We start from the raw sequence: 20,257 nt of genomic DNA, 5'->3' as shown, positions 1-20,257 counted from the left end.
TCCTGAGTTTCCCTGAACACTTTTGTACTGTCTCCTTTCGTCGATCAACTGATTTATTTCTTCCCCTTACCCATGGTTTCTTCGCAGTTACCTTCTTTGCACCTGTGTTTTCTTTCCAACTCCTGTTATGGCTCTTTTCAGAGATGTCCACTCCTCTTCAACTGTACTGCCTACTGGACTGTTCTTTATTGCTGCATCTGCAGACTTAGAGAACTTAAAGTGTATCTAATCATGCCTTAGTAGTTTCGTATTCCACTTCTTTGCTTATTGATTCTTCCTGACTAATGTCTTAATCTTCAGCCTACTCTTCATCACATCTACATTGTGTTCTGTGTCTATATCTGCTCCTGGGTAGCCTTACAATCTAGTATCTCATTTCGGAATCTCTGTGTGACCATGATGTAATATAACTGAAATCTTCCTCTATCACCCGGCCTTTTCTAAGTATACCTCTTCCTCTTGTGAATCTTGAACAGAGTATTCGCTATTACTGTCTGAAACTTATTACAGAATTCAGTTACTCTTTCTCCTCTCTTATTCCTTGTCCGAAACCCATATTATCCTGTAACCTTTTCTTCTACTTCTTTCCCTGCACCTGCATTCCAGTCCCCCATAACTATCAGATTTTCATCTCCCTTTACATAATACACTACCCTTTCAATACCCTTATATACTTTCTCTATCTCTTCGTCTTCAGCTTGCGGCATCGGCATGTACACCAGAACTACCGTTATCCATGTTGGTTTGTTGTCGATTCTGATAGGAACAACTCTATCACTCAACTGTTCACAGTAACGCACTCTCTTCCATACCTTCCTATTCATAATGAATCCCACTCTCGTTATACCATTTTTGCTGCTTATCCTCGTTCTATACCATTTTTTACTGCTTATCCTCGTTCTATTTCACTTCTCTGACCTCTGCTATATCAAGATCGAGCCTCTGCATTTCCCTTTTCAGATTTTCTAGCTTCCCTACAGGTTCAAGCTTCTGACATTCCACGCCCGACCTCGTAGATCGTTGTCCTTTAGTTGGTTATTCACTCTTTTTCTCATGGTCACCTCACCGTAGGCAGTTGCCTCCCAGAGATCCGAATGGGGGACCATTCCGGAATCTTTTGCCAATGGAGTGATCATCATGACACTTTTTCGATTACAAGGCACATATGCTGGGATACACTTATGTGTATTTAATGCAGTGGTTTCCATTGCTATCTGCATTTTCATGCCGTTGATCGTTGCTGATTCTTCCGCCTTTAGAGGCAGTTTCCCATCCCAAGGATAAGGTAGTGCACTGAACCTCTATCCGCTTCTTCTCCCACTTTGACAAGGCCATTGGCAGAATGAGGGTGACTTCTTAATCCGAAAGTCTTGCAAAAAAGTTACATTTGCAAAGGTTGGACGTGCTCTCAGAAATGTATTCCCGATCCCTCAGTACGAACATACTGTGTGCATACCAAGAGTTTATCTCTTCCGTGTTATGTGATTCAAAAGTCTAAAAACTGACTATAGCGTTTTTTTTATTAAAAATGAAACTCCTCCAGCTGTACTTAAGATTTCACATTTATTTGGCTACTAGTTTCGACGTCGCGTCAACGCCATCTTCAGGCCTGTACACTCTGATGATATCAGTTGTGTGTGGCTGAGTACTAGAAGTCCGCGGTGAGACCAATACGTACTCCACATGGAAAGTGGGCAGTAACTAGTGTGAAGTTTAAACCAGTGGGTCAAAGATAGTAAATAGATAACAGTGTTAATCACAGTCTTGGTACAACAGCAGGTGATAAGTCTTCTAGGTAGAGGTCATTGGGGAACAGTTCGCACTAATAAGCAGCAGGACGTCCAACATTATACGTGGCTTGGTGTAGATAACGAAATAGTTCGAGTTACGGCATAATGTCGCGCTTGCGTGGATATTCAGACCACTTCGCGCCAGGAATTTTTCTCCTCGCCGTATTCTGATACTCGGTGGCAACAACTCCATATAGACTTTGCTGCCTCCTTTTGGCAAACACATGGGTTGATTGTCGTCGATGTCTACATTATCTAGTATTTTGTTACCTTATTCACTGGACAAATGCTGCCAATACTATCAAGGCGCTCGCTTCTGTATTTTCTCTCGATGGTTTGCCACAAACATTAGTTTCTGACAGTGGACCTCCTTCTTCTCCTAATAAATTTGCGCCATTTCGCAAACACAGTGGACTACAGCATTTCAGGAAAGCACCATTCTCGCCACAGTTTAACTGCGAGGCTGGACGTTTAGTCCGAACGTTAGAGTAGCAAATGTTGAGCTTCGCATTCACGCGAAGAAGCCTTACCGACGTTTCTGAGTTCATATTGTACGTTGCACGCCTCTGACATTTCACTGGCAGAACGTTTGCATGGTAGACGTCATCGGACCTTGCCGCATTTGCTTCGTCCTTACCGCTCTGTTCCAGCTTCAGACTTCACCACGAAGCTTCACCCGAACATCAGACTTCAATGTAGAGCGTACAGCAAGCCACGTTTATGGGAATTCGGCGTTGTTCTCAGATCAGCTGGCAGAGCACAGTATACGAGGGTTGTTTTTTTTTGGAAGGGTCGTTTTTATTTTAAAAAAAAGATACAAATACTTTTGTAAAAAAACTTTTATTTTCTGATTCTACACACTTTTACCTATTTTTCTACATAGTTGCCTTGTTTATTTAAGCACTTGTCATACCGTACAACTAAGTTTTTAATTCCCTCTTCAAAGAATTCGGCCGCCTGCTCCGACAGCCAAGAGTTCACGGCCGCTTTCACTTCATCGTCGTCATTGAAGCGCTGCCCGCCAAGATGGTGTTTCAGGTACCAGAAAAGGTGAAAATCGCTAGGAGCAAGGTCGGGGCTGTATGGTGCATGGTTCAAAACTTCCCAGCCAAAAGCATCAATCAAATCCCGAGTCTTTTGAGAGGTGTGAGGCCTAGCGTTATCGTGCAGGAGCAAAACTCCTTTTGTCAGCATGCCGCGCCTTTTGTTTTGAATTGCTCTGCGGAGCTTCTTTAGAGTTGCACAGTAGGCATCTGAGTTGATTGTCGTTCCTCGTGGCATAAAGTCCACTAGCAAAACACCGCGCCGGTCCCAGAACACAGTTGCCATAATCTTGCGCTTTGACAGCGTCTGTTTGGCTTTGACCTTGACGGGTGAGGTGTGTCGCCATTCCATCGATTGTCGCTTGCTTTCAGGAGTGATATGGGATACCCATGTTTCATTTCCAGTGACAATTTGTCTCAACATGTCATCTCCTTTTTCCTCGTAACGAATCAAAAAGTCCAATGAAGTGGCAAATCTCTTCCCTTTGTGGTCCTCTGTGAGGAGTCTGGGTACCCACCGAGAACACAGTTTCTTAAAGTTTAGGTTTTCACACACAATTTTGTACAAAACCGATCTTGAAACTTGTGGAAATTCCAAAGAAAGAGTGGAAATTGTGAATCTTCTGTCCTCACGAATCTTTGTTTCGACTGCAGCCACCAAATCATCAGTGATCACAGAGGGCCGGTCTGAGCGTTCTTCGTCATGGACGTTTTGACGGCCATTTTTAAACTCTCTAACCCACTGACGCACTTTACCTTCACTCATTGCATTCAAGCCATAAACTTCTGTTAACTGACGATGAATTTCTGCAGCTGATAGGCTTCTCGCGGTCAAAAAACGTATCACTGACCCTTATATCACACGCGGCGGGCGATTCAATAATCGTAAACATTATAAAGTAGCACAGCGATGCATACACGTCAGCTACAGAGCTGCAACTTGCATCAGTGTGAACGGGAAGGATGCCGGCAAGTGGCTTGTTGCGGCGTACGCGCGAGCTACGGGACTATACCCGCGAACGGCCCTTACTTAAAAAACAACCCTCGTACTATTCGCAGCAGCACAGACAGACATCAGCGCCTCCAGAATCAGCTACGGCTCCGTGAATTCAATGATCCTGCCGTTGACCAGATTGTTTGAGAGCTCTTCACTGCAAGAGGTCCGGCAGCCACATCCGTCCGCCGCATCGTAGCCTCCTACGCAGTTGCAGTTCACCGAGCGGGTGCCTCCACATGCGGCCGTCTGATCGACGGACATCACTGGCTGTCCATCTGCAACACCACTGCCGCCAACCCCTGCAGGTCACCTCTCCCACGGATATCGACGCCCTCACCGGCGGCTAGTCGCCGGCACCCTCCATGCTCCTACCTGCGCCGTGGGATGCGTCCTGCGCCTGGTTTTCCGAAGCAGTTTCCTTGGCGCTCACAATACGCGATGTCGGGACGCGGGTTGGTCTGCTCTGCCCAGCAGAACAAACCAGCTTCATCACCAGCCACGGCATAGGCCTATCCCCGTACCTTCCAAGGAGGGAGGAGACGGGTGCGGTATCTGTCGCTATCCGGTCGGCCGCGCTTTGAAATACGCGCCCCGCCAGTCACACAGCCGCTTTCCTTACAGTCGCCACCGCGGTACGAGGGCCCTGCCATGAGCGGCTACGCCTCTGCCAGTTGTATTCGTTGCTTACGACCAAAATAAAGGTTAATTTTGTGAAAAATTTTGAAGATTTGTTTATAATATTGTTGGGACTCAAAGTGTGAATACAAGTTTATGCCTGCATACGCATGTCAGGTACCCCTTGTTCGATGGTGGTGGTAATGCGACCGACCTGAGGGAAGCTGGCCGTGCTCTGTTAGACCGTCTACACGGACCGCCGCATGAGACTCGATAGCGAAATTTTCGAAGTTTCTAAAGCGTTTGTGCAGTAGACTGAACTGGTTAAAGAAAGTAAATCAAACACTCCCAGCTATACATCAGCATGGCTGAGCAGAATACAACGAAATTTTGGTTAGAAAATGAATCCCATATATCCACATTACTATTCATATGTGGCAAAAGCATGGAGGGAAGATGGCAACAATACCGACTATCCCATGTCCCAACGGAGCAACAATGGGACTATACCCTTATCACGAAAAACACCCCCTTTCCGCAACACTACCGCATTAGTTCACAGTTCGCACTACACATGATCACGGGTAACGTTTCCAGGCTTTCGTCCAACCCAAACCATTCCATAGCATTGCCTCATAGTACAGTGTGATTCAACACTCCAGCTCACTCGCTCGCAGTATTCTTCGCTCTTTACGCCGCCCGTCCCTTAGCATTGACTACGGAAATGTGTGGATCATGAGGTGTTACTCGACCTTTGTACGCCACTATTTTTAACTCCCTACGCACAGTCATTGTGGTAGCTGGACTGCAGGTAGCACTTTGGAACTCACGAGTGATTCCTTCGCTGATTTCAAGCGATTCTTTAAAAACACGCTACACAATGCTCGGTGGTACCTGCTCTTCAGTACATGAGGTCAGTCTGGGGTTGTATTAGCTGATGTTTGTAACCTCCCCCTCACTTATCGACCTTAATGACAGTGAAAAATTAAACCGCGTGTACCTAATGGAAATTTTGGAAAAGCAATCGTCACCGAAGTTAGTCTGTCGGTAAAGAGGGAGGAAAGGGTTACATCTAAATGAAAGGAAAAATGCAAATAAAACTGGTGGAAATTAATTTTGAAAAATGGTTAAGTTAATAAAGAAAGTAAATGTGTGGTCGTCACGTTAACAATTAACTAGCGGTAATTAGATATTTGAGATTTTGGGAAAATTACGGTCGCCAGTCCTATGGACAATTACTATAGTAAGTGAAAAAGAAAGGTTATTGCACATATAATTAGCACTAAAAGCGTGGCAACTGAAGGTTGACACGTGTAGTGTGAAAACTGGAAGTTTGTCAGAAGTAATAAATTTCGCTACACTCTGACTTAATTTAGCAAAAGAATTAATTAAACCGGAAAATTGAAAGTTAATTTAGTGACTGAAATTAATAGTGAGCTTTGTTTCTGAAGCACATCGAAATTCAGTAAAATACGGTTAGTCTTGGGCTATCTCAACAATCATTTCAAAAGCTACTTGAATCTACGCAATTTAGAAATAAGAGATTTAGCTTTGAACTTGAATTAAATGATTCTGAACAATTAACAATAGTAAAATTTAGTACGTACCATGCTGAGCTGCAGTCACAGGTAAGCTAAAATACGGTAACGAAACTCGCACTCTTAATTTGTGCTAGTGTAGTCTAAATATTGTAGCCAGCTATGAATACTATAACTGAACTTTGAAATTAAAGCAGTGAAATGGAATAATATTACTTTAATGCTGGCGTTTGAATTTCAACGACACTCGGGTTCATTCCGGAAAAGGAAGGGACCCTGCTTGGTAATGCAATTGGGACAATGAGCAACAAATGTTCATGCTAAGTTGCTGTAATTATAGTTACGAAAATGGAACAGTTTGAAAAACTGAGGTCTGCCATACAGTTCTAAAACTTTACGTGCTTCCAGTCTTCCTTGTTGGTTGATTGAAGGTTTGAAGCCGTCGATCGAGGAGGTGGCGACAGTCACTCATTGTTGGCCGTCGCTGTTGCAGATGCTGGATGTTGGCGCGCCTTCTTCTCGACACGGTCACCAGGCGAAACGGGTTTTTGATGTGCGCCAGCTAATGCTTCCCGTCCGCGACACCGTGTCAGAAACTATCATAGCAAGTCGAGCGCAATTACATGCTGCCAAATCCCGAAAGCGCGGCAACTCGCGGGAGCGTCACACAACACACCTGCTCCACTGCCCTACCCAAGCCAGTCTCCCTCTGCCCGCGATCCACGCGGCAGCGTTAACACTACCAAAGATCCTAAACACTTTGGTTCCCACACGACCTATCGATGTAATCGCTCGATAGCACAGTTTTCCCTAGGCCACACCCAGCATAAAAATACAAATAATATTCACAAAAGAAACCAATTATACATCGACATAAATGCATAAATATATATATATACAAATAGTAAAACATTTACAATACATAAAGACACAGAAATGTCACATCTTCGGGTAACAAAATAAGGAAAAATCTATAGTACAATAGATGGAAATAGGAGGATATGCATTTCCGGCGTTACATGTTTTTTCGATTTTCCACTTCACAATCACACCAGTAACAGCCGACTTGCCCTGCTTCAGGTGTGAAATGTCCCTGATGGACTTGTTACTTAGTTGACGTTCAATGACTAGAGTAAGTTCGAAGTTATTGATCTCTCGTAACCGACCCATTCTGCTTCTCTGCTTGCAGCACAATAATTCCCGTCTTCTGCTTTATACTGGAAAAATATTCCGGAATAGTCCCCATTCGGAAGCAATGGTGGAGGTGACGATGAGGAAAAGATGCAGTAACCAACAAAAGAATGATATCGTACAAGTCAGAGTGTGGAATGTCAGAAGTTTGAAATTAGTAGGTAATATACAAGATATGGAAAGTGGAGTGTAAAGGCTGCATCTAGATATAGTGGCGATAAGTGAAGTGAAATGACAAGAAGATAAGGATATATGGTCAGAAGAATATAGGGTACTATCAACGGCAGCTGAAAATGGTATGATGCAGGAGAATTCATTGTGAGAACGTAGATCAGTGAGTGCGTCACTGTTAACAAGTCAGTGACAGTGTTGTTGTCATTAGATCTTCATCGACAGCAATACTTCATGTACACATGCCGACATCGCAAGAAGAAAATGAAGAGATAAAGAAAGTATTTGAGGACTTCGTAAGGATAATTCAGTATGTTAAGGGAGATCATAATCTGATAGTCAAGGGGATTGGAAAGCGGTTGTAGGGAAAGGAGAAGAAGGAAGGGTTACGGTAGAGTATGGACTTGGTAGCAGGACTGAGAGAAGAGAAGGACTAATTGAGTCCCGCAACAAATTTCAGTTACTAACAACAAACTCATTCTTCAAAAATTCCAAGAGGAAGACATACACACGAAAAAGACCTCGAGATACTGGAAGATTCCAGGCGGATTACATCGCGGTCAGACAGAGATTAGGATATCGGATATTGAACAGAGTATCCAGGAGCAGATACGGACTCGGATCAAAATTAAGTAATGATGAAGAGTAGACTGAAGCTTAAGAGAATCGTATGGAAAACTAGTGTCGAAGGAGGTGGGATACTGAAGTACTTACCAATGATACGTTCGTTTGAAGTTCGCTGAAGCTGTGGATTCAGCAACAGGGAATTCCACAGTAGGGAGCCCAAATGGAAGAGGAGAGGACAACTGTAAAAAGAAGTCACACGTGATGAAAATACAAACATAGGTTCTAGGAAGATATCTGCGAAGAAACTTTGGGTAACTTATGGAACAGATCGACAAAGGAAAGAAGTCCATAAACAATCAGGGAACGACAGGAATACAGCCATATAAATCACTCTACAATGAAATAAATAGGAAATGCAGGTCAGCCAGACCGAAACGGTGGCAGAAAAATCTGAAGAAATCGAAAAACAAAATAGAAATGATCGTCGGACGAACAGAGTCTCCATACAGTAAAACCGAAACAGTATTAGATGATTTTAAAATCGAGTGCGTCAAAATTAAGAGTGGAACGGCAATGCGACTGTTAAAAGCAGAGGAGAGAGTAGGTAGGTGGAAAGAGTATATCTAAGCCGTCGATGAGGTAGAGAAATTGGAATCGATATGAGAGAGACAGGGGATCCAGTATTAGTGACAGAATTTAGAAGAGCATTGGAAAACTTGAGATTAAATACAGCAGAAGGGATAGGTAACATGCTATCGGATTTTCTAAAAACATCGGGGAAGTGGCAGCCACACGACTATTGAAGTTGGTCTGTAGAATCTATGGAACTGTAGAAACAACATCAGACTTTCGGAAAAATATCATCCACACAGTTCCGAAGATAGCAACAGCTGGTAAGTGTGAAAACAATCGCATAATCAGGTTAATAGCTCTTGCATCCAAGTAGCTGACAATAATTATATAAAGATAAATTGGGATGGAAACTAGTTGGTTTTAGGGAAGATAAAGGTATCGGAGAGGAAGTCATGAAGTTGCACTTGACAATGGAAGCAAGACTGAAGAAAAATCGAGACACATTCACAGGATTTGTCGACCGGAAAAGCGTTCGATTAATGAAATGGCGCAAGATATTCGAATGTCTGAGAAAAATAGTAGGAAACTATAGGAAAGACCCGTAATATACAATATGTACAAGAATCAAGATGAAACAATAAGACTGAGGCTAAGATCGAAGTACTCGGATTAAAAAGTGTGTATGAGTGAGATGCAGTCCTTTTCCCATACTGTTCGATCTATATAATGGAGAAGCCATGACGGATGCGAAAGAAAAATTCAAGAGTGGGATTAAAATTCAGCTTGAAAGGATATCAATGAATGACGTTAGTATCCTCAGTGAATGTGAAGAAGAGTTTCAGGGTCTGTTGAATGGAATTAAAAATCTAATGAGTACGGCATATGGATTGAAGGTAAGCCGGGAAAAGGCAAAAGTAATGAGAAGCAGCAGAAATGTGAACAGCAAGAAACTTAACATCAAAATTTGTTATCATGAAGTAGATGAAGTTGAGGAATTCTGCTACATTTGAAGCAACCTAACCCATGACAGACGAAACAATGGGGACATTAGAAGCAGACGTCTATTAGTAGCAAACACAGGCCTTTAGTTGAGGAAGATATTTCTGAGAATGTGCGTCTGAAGCACAGCAATGCATGGAAGTGAATCATGGACAGTGGAGCAACCGGAACAGAAAAGAATCGAAGCGTTAGAGGTATGGAACTACAGAAGAATATTGAAATTTCGGTGGATTGATAAATTAAGGAATGAGAAGGTTCTACTCAGAATCGTCGAAGAGAAGAACATTTCGAAAACGCTGACAAGAAGAAGTGACAGGATGACAGGACATTTTTAAGACATTAGCCAATGACGTCCATTGTCCTAAAGGGAGCTGTTGAACGTAAAAAGCGTAGAGGAAGACATACAGTGAAATATATGGAACAAATGATTGGGGATGTAGTGTACAGGTGCCACTCTGATATGAAGAGAGTGAAATAAGGGAGCAGTTCGTGACGGACCGCCTTAAAGTAGTCTGGAGACGGATGACTCAACGAATTTCAGTAAGGGATCGACTCTTGCTTGGTCTTGTACTGGCAGCTGACCTTCAATAAGTGTAGCGTGGTACAAAATTAGCGTTGATACCCACTATTGTTAGTAGAAACGATTGACGGCAAATCTCTGCAAATCGTAAGAACTGTAGTATATCCTCGAATATCGGTTCAGAAGTCTAAAGCGGACCTCCACGTAAAACTGTTTACACGAAAAGTAGGTGTCAAAATGAAATTACTTACAAGGAATCCCACGTATTGCGTTTTTTACTAATTCATTGTGTATAACATGTATGTAATGTAAACAAGACCGGAAAACGATTTAGCGACCATTGAAAGATAGTGCTACAGATTATCAAAAAATGAACACCCACCTTAACACAGTCCGCACGACAGTTGGCTCCATTGTTGTTACGTTTCGATGCTGTCGCCACTGAGGTCGAGGAACGGCGTAGTACGTCACAGGTGGACACAGTTGTTGGGCTATGATGTTGGTCGCTGGAGCACTGGTCTAGTGTGTTTGTCAAGCTGTCGCACTAGTGTATGGCTAGCGTCTAGAATTAGGCTACCTTTCAGTGGTTTGTATAGCAGACGTGGGCTGCATTCCTCGCTGACTCGGTTCACGGACTCCTGCGATTACTTGGAAAACAAGTGTCTGTTGCGTGGAACCACAATTGGACCAAGGCTGCACTTCCAGCGGTTTGGTTGGGAAACACTTGCAATATCCTCAGTACAGCTCGGGTCATGTACCGTGTGAAATTCACATCTTTGGCGACCTTAAAAAAGACATGCGTGGACGTTGGATGAGGAGGGGGAAGGTGGGGCCGGCTGTGGATCCGTTCTGTGGAACAGGAACTGATCGTCTCATCTCCCTCGGACTAAATGTTTTAACACATGCGGTGATTTCTTTTGAACGGAGCGATTCCATGGTTCCTTCGTGGTGGGTATTCGGTTTTCATTTGACTGTCCCTCATACAATGCACACATACGTTACTAATTGACATGCACTATCTGATCAAAAGTATCCGGACACAGTTACGTAATGCAAAAAGGCGGACCCGCCAGTGTAAAGGGAGGCGGGGAGCTTTGTGTTGTCAGTAGAGAATCAGTAACAGTAGGAGGAGTCAGTGTCATCGAACGTGGACTGGTCATTGTATGTCATCCAAGTAACAAATCTGTCAGGGACTTTTCAGTCCTTCTAAAGCTATCCAAGTCGACCATTGATATGGTGGTTGTTAAATACAACGTGGAGAAACAATCACAGGTTAGTCAAGACCAGGTAGATCTCACGTGCTCATGCACAGAGACTGTCGCGCATTTTGAAGGGTGGTTGTCAAAATTCGCATGAAACCAGTGGAAGGAATCATCACTACCAGCAATCCAGATAGTATAATGACTGCACATAAGGAGTTAAAAATCGGATACAGTGGTCGAACAGCTTTTCATCAGCCACACATTTCTGCAGTCAGTGGTAAGCGACGCTGATTGCGTTTAAGAAAATGAAAAAGGCGGAAGAATAAGAACGCGTTTCGAACCATTGTGTACTGCATAAAGTAGAGGAACAATTCGGTGACGATGACTATATTTGTATGACAACGCACCCTGCTGTAAATCAGTGTCTGTCAGTCAATGGTTTGCGGACAACATTCCTGAAATCGATACTCCTACGTACAGTCTCGACCTGAACCAATGGAACACCTTCGAGATGAGCTAAAACGCCGACTTCGCTCCAGACATCACTGACCCCCGTCGCTACTCTCCCTGATTTGTCGGCTGCCATTACTCTACAGACACTGAGACAGCACACTGAAAATGTCCCCATCGGAGGTCAAAGGGTTATAAAAAGGCAAAGGGTGCAGACACTACATAATAAGACTCTGGTAATCCATCAAGGAAAGGGGCCTGAAGCCCAACACGTAGTAGTTGCGTAATGATGTCTCGTCTGACCAAGTTGGGCTTGTTGTTGCCATGAAAGGTACGGAATCAAGTTAATTGTGGTCCGATGCATACAATTCCGTTCATTGCACATGAAAACGTTTGCGGATGGCACGCTACGCATGGGGCCTGAAGATGACACCATGTGGTGTCGAAACTGGTAGCATGTGGTAAAAAGAATAAACGTCGTCCCATTCAAATACAGCCGCTAGTTTTGTCATCATTATTCAAGTACTTATTAATGCCCACTAATAAATGTCCAGGTACTTTTTATCACATATTGTAAATCAACGTGATGATTCAGGTGCATTTCTGTGGAGAGCTCAGTCGAAATAATAATAAACGTGACTGGTTACAGCAATTTGTGGCTTCAGTTGATATTCATAACGACCACAGCCAAGCCCAACCTAAAATGTTCGCATTTGTAGATTCATTACTTTCTGATGGAAATGTGCGAGGGCTATCAAGAAAGCAATCGCCGTTAGGTTACCAGTAAAATAAAATTCTGTGATAGTTAATTTGTTAGAACAAGTCTTAAAAACTTCACTTTGTATTACTTCTATGCTCAGTCAGCATTCAGATTCCCACTGCACAAAACAACCCCCCTCGACAGTGCAGTCTAACCACACAGTATCTTGAAGTTTTTCATCGTAGTCAAAGCGTTGGCAGCCGAGTCACCTCTCCGTGTGCATGAAGAGGCCTAAACTACTTGGAGCTGAGCTGAATCTGGGCTGTAAGGTGCATGTTAACAAAAAAAAGTCAGTTCACTGCTCCAAATCCTTACTAATTACCAACGAACTGCCACTTAAGTACTTAAGTCATCATAATGAATATTCGACCTTCCACCCTTAAATAAATGACACCACTGATGCACACCCTCACTTATTGCAATCACTACATTTAAAAGTCAACGTCCTGGCTGACAGACTGACTTATCATAGCCCAGCCCAAACCGCTAAGGATGTTGTTGCTGTTGTGGTCTTCAGTCCTGAGACTGGTTTGATGCAGCTCTCCATGCTACTCTATCCTGTGCAAGCTTCTTCATCTCCCAGTACCTACTGCAGCCTACATCCTTCTGAATCTGCTTAGTGTACTCATCTCTTGGTCTCCCCCTACGATTTTTACCATCCACGCTGCCATCCAGTACTAAATTGGTGATCCATTGTTGCCTCAGAACATGTCCTACCAACCGATCCCTTCTTCTTGTCAAGTTGTGTCACAAACTCCACTTCTCCCCAATTCTGTTCAATACCTCCTCATTAGTTGTGTGATCTACCCATCTAATCTTCAGCATTCTTCTGTAGCACCACATTTCGAAAGCTTCTATTCTCGTCTTTTCTAAACTATTTATCGTCCACGTTTCACTTCCATACATGGCTACACTCCATACAAATACTTTCAGAAACGACTTCCTAACACTTAAATCAATATTCGATGTTAACAAATTTTTCTTCTTCAGAAACGCTTTCCTTGTCATTGCCAGTCTACATTTTATAGTCTCTCTACTTCGACCATCAGTTATTTTGCTCCCCAAATAGCAAAACTCCTTTACTACTTTAAGTGTCTCATTTCCTAATCTAAATCCCTCAGCATCACCCGACTTAATTCGACTACATTCCATTATCCTTGTTTTGCTTTTGTTGATGTTCATCTTATACCCTCCTTTCAAGACACTGTCCATTCCGTTAAACTGCTCTTCCAAGTCCTTTGCTGTTTCTGCCAGGATTAAAATGTCATTGGCGAACCTCAAAGTTTTTATTTCTTCTCCCTGGATTTTAATACCTACTTCGAACTTTTCTTTTGTTTCCTTCACTGCTTGCTCAATATACAAATTGAATAGCATCTCACTCCCTTCCCAACCACTGCTTCCCTTTCATGTCCCTCGACTCATAACTGCCATCTGGTTTCTGTACAAATTGTAAATAGCCTTTCGCTCCCTGTATTTTACCCCTGCCACCTTCAGAATTTGAAAGAGAATATTCCAGTCAACAACGTCAAAAGCTTTCTCTAAGTCTACAAATGCTAGAAATGTAGGTTTGCCTTTCCTTAATCTTTCTTCTAAGGTAAGTCGTAGGGTCAGTATTGCCTCACGTGTTCCAACATTACCGCTAAGGATAGAAGCTTGAAATTGGAGAAGGTGTGGCACTTATGCTGAAGGCATCGTTTAAAAGAGATTTTTCGAAATTCCAACCTTAAGGGAGTGAAATAGTAGATGAAGGATTTCTTTGAAAAAATGTTGCTATTAAGTCAATTTTGAAGGTAGACCTATGATAATTGGTAATTCAGTTTCTCGGTCAGAAATAAGGAAAAACATGTTTTGGTGTTATTTCGAAATTGAAACCGTAAGGGTAAGGTAGGACAAGTTACTCTCCCAGCTGTTTTTCGTATACGAAAAATTTTAGTTTATGTTACAACCTGATGCATCTTGAGTGAGACTCTAGAAAGTTAACGGCCTGAGCAGACGCTGATGGAGCCTGGGAGGGCACTAAAAGCATGAGGTTTTTTTATGGTTCTTAGTTCATAGAAAGGGCATGTTGGGAGTTGAAAGCAATTGGCGGCGAGCTCATCCTTCAGTAAATCTTGCCGGATAGGCTCAGAGCCGTACAGGGCAGACAGGGCAGCCTCTTGTTGGCACATGTCTTCAGCAGAACAATGAAATGATCCTACCGTGGCACCAGCCGAAGCCTCCGCTGGGTATGACAGTCTGAAGAAACGCATCTACACAGTGGAGTCGTAAACCGAGCATTGCTTGCAGAGCCACGCATAATAAAAATTCACAAGTTTTCGTGTTCATCAATACAGCAAATAGGCCTGCGAACCACTTCCATCGGCCGCCTCAGTTGTATAAGAAACTTTCGTGTCTTTATTACACCTCATAGATAGGACTAACAAGCTCCAAAGCACAGGCTTAGATAAAGATCTTTTAAGGTTGTATCTCTTCACTTGTTGCTTTGGGAAGCAACACGACTTCAGAGAAAATCATCTTCCCCCTCTGCGAAAACTTAAAAAAGCCAGAGATGCAGGTTTCTTAACTCTTGCCCTGGTTCGACATGAGTTTGTGCTGTCGTGTGGGAGGGGAGATTTAGCGCATCTAGAGCCCTGTGATTGGCTCAAGATGGGATGAAGGCAGTGTCGTTCGTGCACTTTGCTGGAAAGCGGACTTTTTTTTCCCTTGAGAGATGTGAAGCATTGGGGTGCAGGACCTTGGTCTGGTAAACACTGCTGGGCGAAGCTCTGCCATGTTTGGTTGGTACTTGCGACCTGTCCTGAGACTGACTTCACTTGCAAGTTGTTTAGACTGGCTTTCCTGTCCTGAGGTTCTTACTGCACCGAGAGTGTGACTTTAAACGCCTCAGACTACATGTTTCCTGAGGGAACACTTATTCATTTCTGGTTTACCAGCCTTGACTCTCAGTATCCTTGTGCGCTCTGTCATATAAGTGAGCCAAATTTGTCCTTGGTACAACTAGCTAATGGGTGTTTCACACACTGAAACCTACCATGATTTCAGGGCTCTGGTGGAGAGTAAACTGCGATCTGTCTGCCTGATCGCTAGATTGGGAGGTTTTTGCATTTCTCTCATGGCTGCGATCGATTCACAGGTGCTGCCTCCATGTCTTACCTCCATCACACACATCTCACCAGCTGCAAGTCAAATCCCCACACTAGGCAAACAGGGTAATGTACTGCCACTTCCGCTTTGTCAGGGCATACAGATCTCATAGCCTCTTGCTCTCAGCTCCACATATGTTAAAAAACTACAGCAGATTTGATCAATCAAAGTCTGCTCAGTGTCAGATCACTTCAGATTGCTTTATCCTCAGTTTTAGGACCAGAGTACTTGACTCACTCCACCAGGTATACTGTCTCTGCCACCCAGGACCCTTGTCCAGTCCAGTCTTGAATCACCTGTAAGTTCTTTACAGTATTCACTCAATAACATGTTTAGCATAATGTATGTCTTATTTTTTATTTATAACAATGTTGTTAGAACACGAAAATTATGTCAACATTCGCATTAATTTAAACAGTCCCCACTAGAGTTAACTTTCATTGTGGCGACCCTGTCAGGGTCTCGGATTGATGGCACCTTCTGTGACAGATCGTGTTGCCTATCATAGTCATTCAGTCTGACATGCCTTGTGCAGAATTTTGAATTGAAGGCACCTTCTGTGACTGTCAGATAATAGATAGTATTGCCTAGTGATGTTCCTGTTTCCCATCTTGAATGTGGTGCGCTGGGTAGAATAGATTCGCATTGCGCATTGCTGGCACCTAGACATAGTACTCATACTTAACTACTGTATGTGTATATTTTCATGTTGTGGGTGTGACTTCTGTGTCACTTGATTGTTTGTTTCTGATGGCAAACGGTGTTGTGCTGATTTGTTAGGATTGATTGATATTTTCGTTTGTGAGCATAGACAAGCATTCTGTTATTTGAATTCGTTGTCAGGAACTAGGAATCAGTAGCTCATGGCCGGCCGCAATGGCCGAGCGGTTCTAGGCGCTACAGTCTGGAGCCGCGCGACCGCTACGGTCGCAGGTTCGAATCCTGTCTCGGGCATGGGTGTGTGTGATGTCCTTAGGTTAGTTAGGTTTAAGTAGTTCTAAGTTCTAGGGGACTGATGACCTCAGATGTTAAGTCCCATAGTGCTCAGAGCCATTTGAACCAAGTAGCTCATGGGAGCGTAATTTAGAGTAGAATCGGTATGGCATAGGAATGTGTAATGTTTTAATTCGTTTGGGTCAGAATTAGAGTCCATACTTACAAGAAGCCAGGCACGTTTGCTACAGAGTAGCGCAAGTAAATGTGTTTTGTTAAGCATGAATCCACATCAGATTATTAGCTGTGACGAGGCAGATATTACGCAGGATTCTCAGGTAAATGCAGTTGCAGACCGGGCAGAAATGTCGAACGAAGAATCTGCAGAGTATGACGACATGTCTCAGTCAGGTGACGAAAGTGAATGGGAGACTGCAGCAGAATGAAATGTAGGCGCTGATGGTGCGAGAAGCACCATCAGTGAGTCAGGCAGACCAGAATAACGAACGAAACGTCACAGAATGATGGAACCTCGTTCATCTTGTCCTGGAAGTGTTAGCGGTGGATCTCAGTTTGAGGCTCTCATGCAATTCATGCAAGAGGCAGAAAGGAAGAGGCAGAGAAAAAGAGACGGAAGGAAGAGGCGGAAAGACACAAATTAGTCATAAGAACGCTCACAGACGGTATAGACAGAGTCAAGCAAGAGATAGCAGGAATCCAAGAAGAGCTAGAGAATGGCAAGAAAACGACAGCAGAAACGCGTGAGGTCGGGTACCAGGCGATTGGTAGCGCAAGTAGCATGAAAGGACGCATCAGTGGCCAAAGAACAAGTTGAACTGCCAAGAACTGAGCTGTGTAAGACAAAAAAGGCAGTTGCAACTCTCCAAATGCAAGGCAAAAAAATAGTTCAAGAAACGTAGGAAAAAATGAGTGAGGCCGCGAAGAGAATCGAACAGATAGAAATCATACAGACCGAAACCTCTGAAGTTAAAGATCAGCAGACCCGTGTCGCCGTGCAACAAAATGAGTTGGTAAAGGACGTGTGGCAGGCACATGAGCGGGTCGCGTAATTGCTAACTCAATCTCGTCCGGTAGAGAGCCATCGAGAGCATCAAAGAAGTGAAAAAATGTTTTGCGACTCTCCGAACCATTATATGAGGACACACCCCCTGCACATGGGCGAATGCAGCAGGAATATGCTCCTGCCTTTCGACCTCAAACTTTTCCTGACCATCCAAAATTTTCTAGTCTACAAGGAGGCAAACAACGCATTACATCCAAAGACCTGGATGGCACAGTACGATCACGTGCTACCAGAATCTTGGCCACTGAAGTACAAGCTCCAGTTTATCTGTGGTTTCTTAGAAGGGTCAAATGCAGAACATATGCGCTGAGTTGCGGAGAGTTGTCGCTCCTACCAAGAATTTAAGGACGCATTTCTTAGCACATCTTGGTCGCAAGACGCACAGGAAAGGATAAAGCAGGAGATCATGTTAGGAAACGACTTAGAGGCGTCAGGATTCCGCAGTCCTGTCAAATTCTTCGAATCCCTGGTCAAGAAGAACCAATTATTGAATCAACCGTACGGTCCCAAGGAAATTTTAAGGCACTACTACATTAAGTTACCTTTTCTTTTCCAACAACTGCTCGTCGGTAGATGCAGAGATTCAGTCGCAGATTTAAAGAGTGCGCTGTGCGAAATCTGTTACGTGAATGAAATTCACAACTCGCGGGAAAGAAGTAGAAATAATGACCGTAACTGGCCGGATTCGCCAGAGAGGAATGACGGTGGACGAAATGGGGATAAACATCGGTCGAAACGAAACCAAAATTCGAACTTCAATAGGAATAACCAGCCATCATGGGAAAATAGAAGAAACGAGGAAATTATAATCATAACAACAAGAACAACTAACGACGAAACGGAAACTGGAGAGAGCAACAGAACTCGAATCAGGATCAACCGGATTCTAAGGACCAACAGCAAAGCAATAGGAGAACATACAACGGTAAAGGTCAAGGGAAAAACCAACGTAGCGAATATGTGGAGTCGAGCCCACCGAACCCACCACAGGGGTCACACGGAAAAAATTCAAATTGCGGACTCAGCTCAAAACAGTGCCGCAGAAACTATCGGAACGAGTGATATTAACCTGTACAAGCGAACTGCAACGGGAAGAGAAGGTGCTGTATGTAAATAGTCTCCATGGATGAATTGTCTAACGATGTTTAATGTAGATATTGTGTTGCTTAGCGTAATTTTCCACTGGTTCTATTATGGTGCTATTTTGTTTGGGTGTCATTTCCATTAGTTTTCAGCATGAGTCCTTGTTTAACGTGGTCAAATTAGTTGCGTATATGTGGCATCTTTTTGCCAACATTCACTGGCAGGTCGCAGAATGAATTAAAATTCCCTTTCAAGTTATACCTCATCGACCATTGGCACTTTTTGTGGCATACCAAACCAGGCAGGCTGCAATACTGAGTACGCCAAACAACTGAGTACTGCTATTATTTCTTTGGACCTCACAATTGTTGTCCGATTTCCGCTCCCAGGAGAGCAAGGAGACCTGTCGGAAGTCGACAGCAACTGAGCATCGTACTCTGTCATAGCATTCTCGTAGAAGAGCCTTCACAAGTATCATCATGGCCACTGAAATTGTTTCTGTATACTTTTCGCGGTTTCTTGTACACTGCCGAAGGGTCAGATGTACGTCATTTTATGTTTTTCGTGATGTCAAGACGGTAAATCGTGCCATACAGCATGTGCGTTTCGATTTTCGGATGTTTTTCGTGTGGTGTTACTTGTCCACGCTTTGGGCGCGTGTCGACGCTAAGACTCAGTGTATTATGAGGATGTGCGTCTCGATTTTCGGATGTGTTTCGTATGGTGTTAGCAGTCCACGTTTTGGGCGCATGTCGACGCTAAGACTAGGTGTCGTGCGGTGTAGGCTGCCTCTCGGTGGAATTTTGCCAGCGCCATGTGAGCGCCGTCGGCGAAATATTGTGTATGGGGAATTAGGATATATATAATGCTTTTGTTTCATTTCAGCAGCAGCAATCTTGACAGACAGGACGCATTCTTGTACTATGTAAATTTACGTATGAACGACAGTAAAATGCCACTTTTAGATCTCAGGAAAGTCACCAGCACCTTACAGTGAGTAGACACACTTCCTGACCACTTTAACATCAGCAGACGACACTGCCGGACATCGAAAAATAAAGGAGGAGTATACAAGGAATAAAATGCAGGAAAATTCGCTTTGGTAGTATTAGCAAAGGCATAGGGTAGTACAACAAGTTAGTATTTAGTATTGTGAGAAGTCTGCACATTTGGTGGATGTATAGAGGTAGTGCCAGCATAAAATCATAGTGCATGATAGCAGTAGAACTAACCAAAAACTAACAAAAACACGTGTACACGCAAACAAAGACAGCTCAAACCACATAATTTACGTCCATACAACGTTAACAGGGCCCTGCAGTCATTAAGTTTATTTTTGGATTTGTATCCTTAGTAATAAAATAAATAAATAAATATATTAAGTAAAAAATTTAGTACACATCATTATTTTCTTTTCTGTAAATTGATTACATCGATGTAATGAAGTTTGTGAGAGAATATGGCACTTGACCACACTTGAGGATTCGGCAGACTCCAGAAGCAACACAGCAGGCTGGACGTCACGGCCGATGCCAGCCAGTGAGGGGTGAGTGCAGTGGGGAGCTGTAATGAGTCAGCTGTGGCAGACCAGGTAAGG

Source organism: Schistocerca cancellata, chromosome 8 (genome assembly GCF_023864275.1).
Source record: "Schistocerca cancellata isolate TAMUIC-IGC-003103 chromosome 8, iqSchCanc2.1, whole genome shotgun sequence".
Classification (NCBI taxonomy): domain Eukaryota; kingdom Metazoa; phylum Arthropoda; class Insecta; order Orthoptera; family Acrididae; genus Schistocerca; species Schistocerca cancellata.
The sequence above is the reverse complement of the archived record's forward strand: the minus strand, read 5'-3'. Positions refer to the sequence as shown.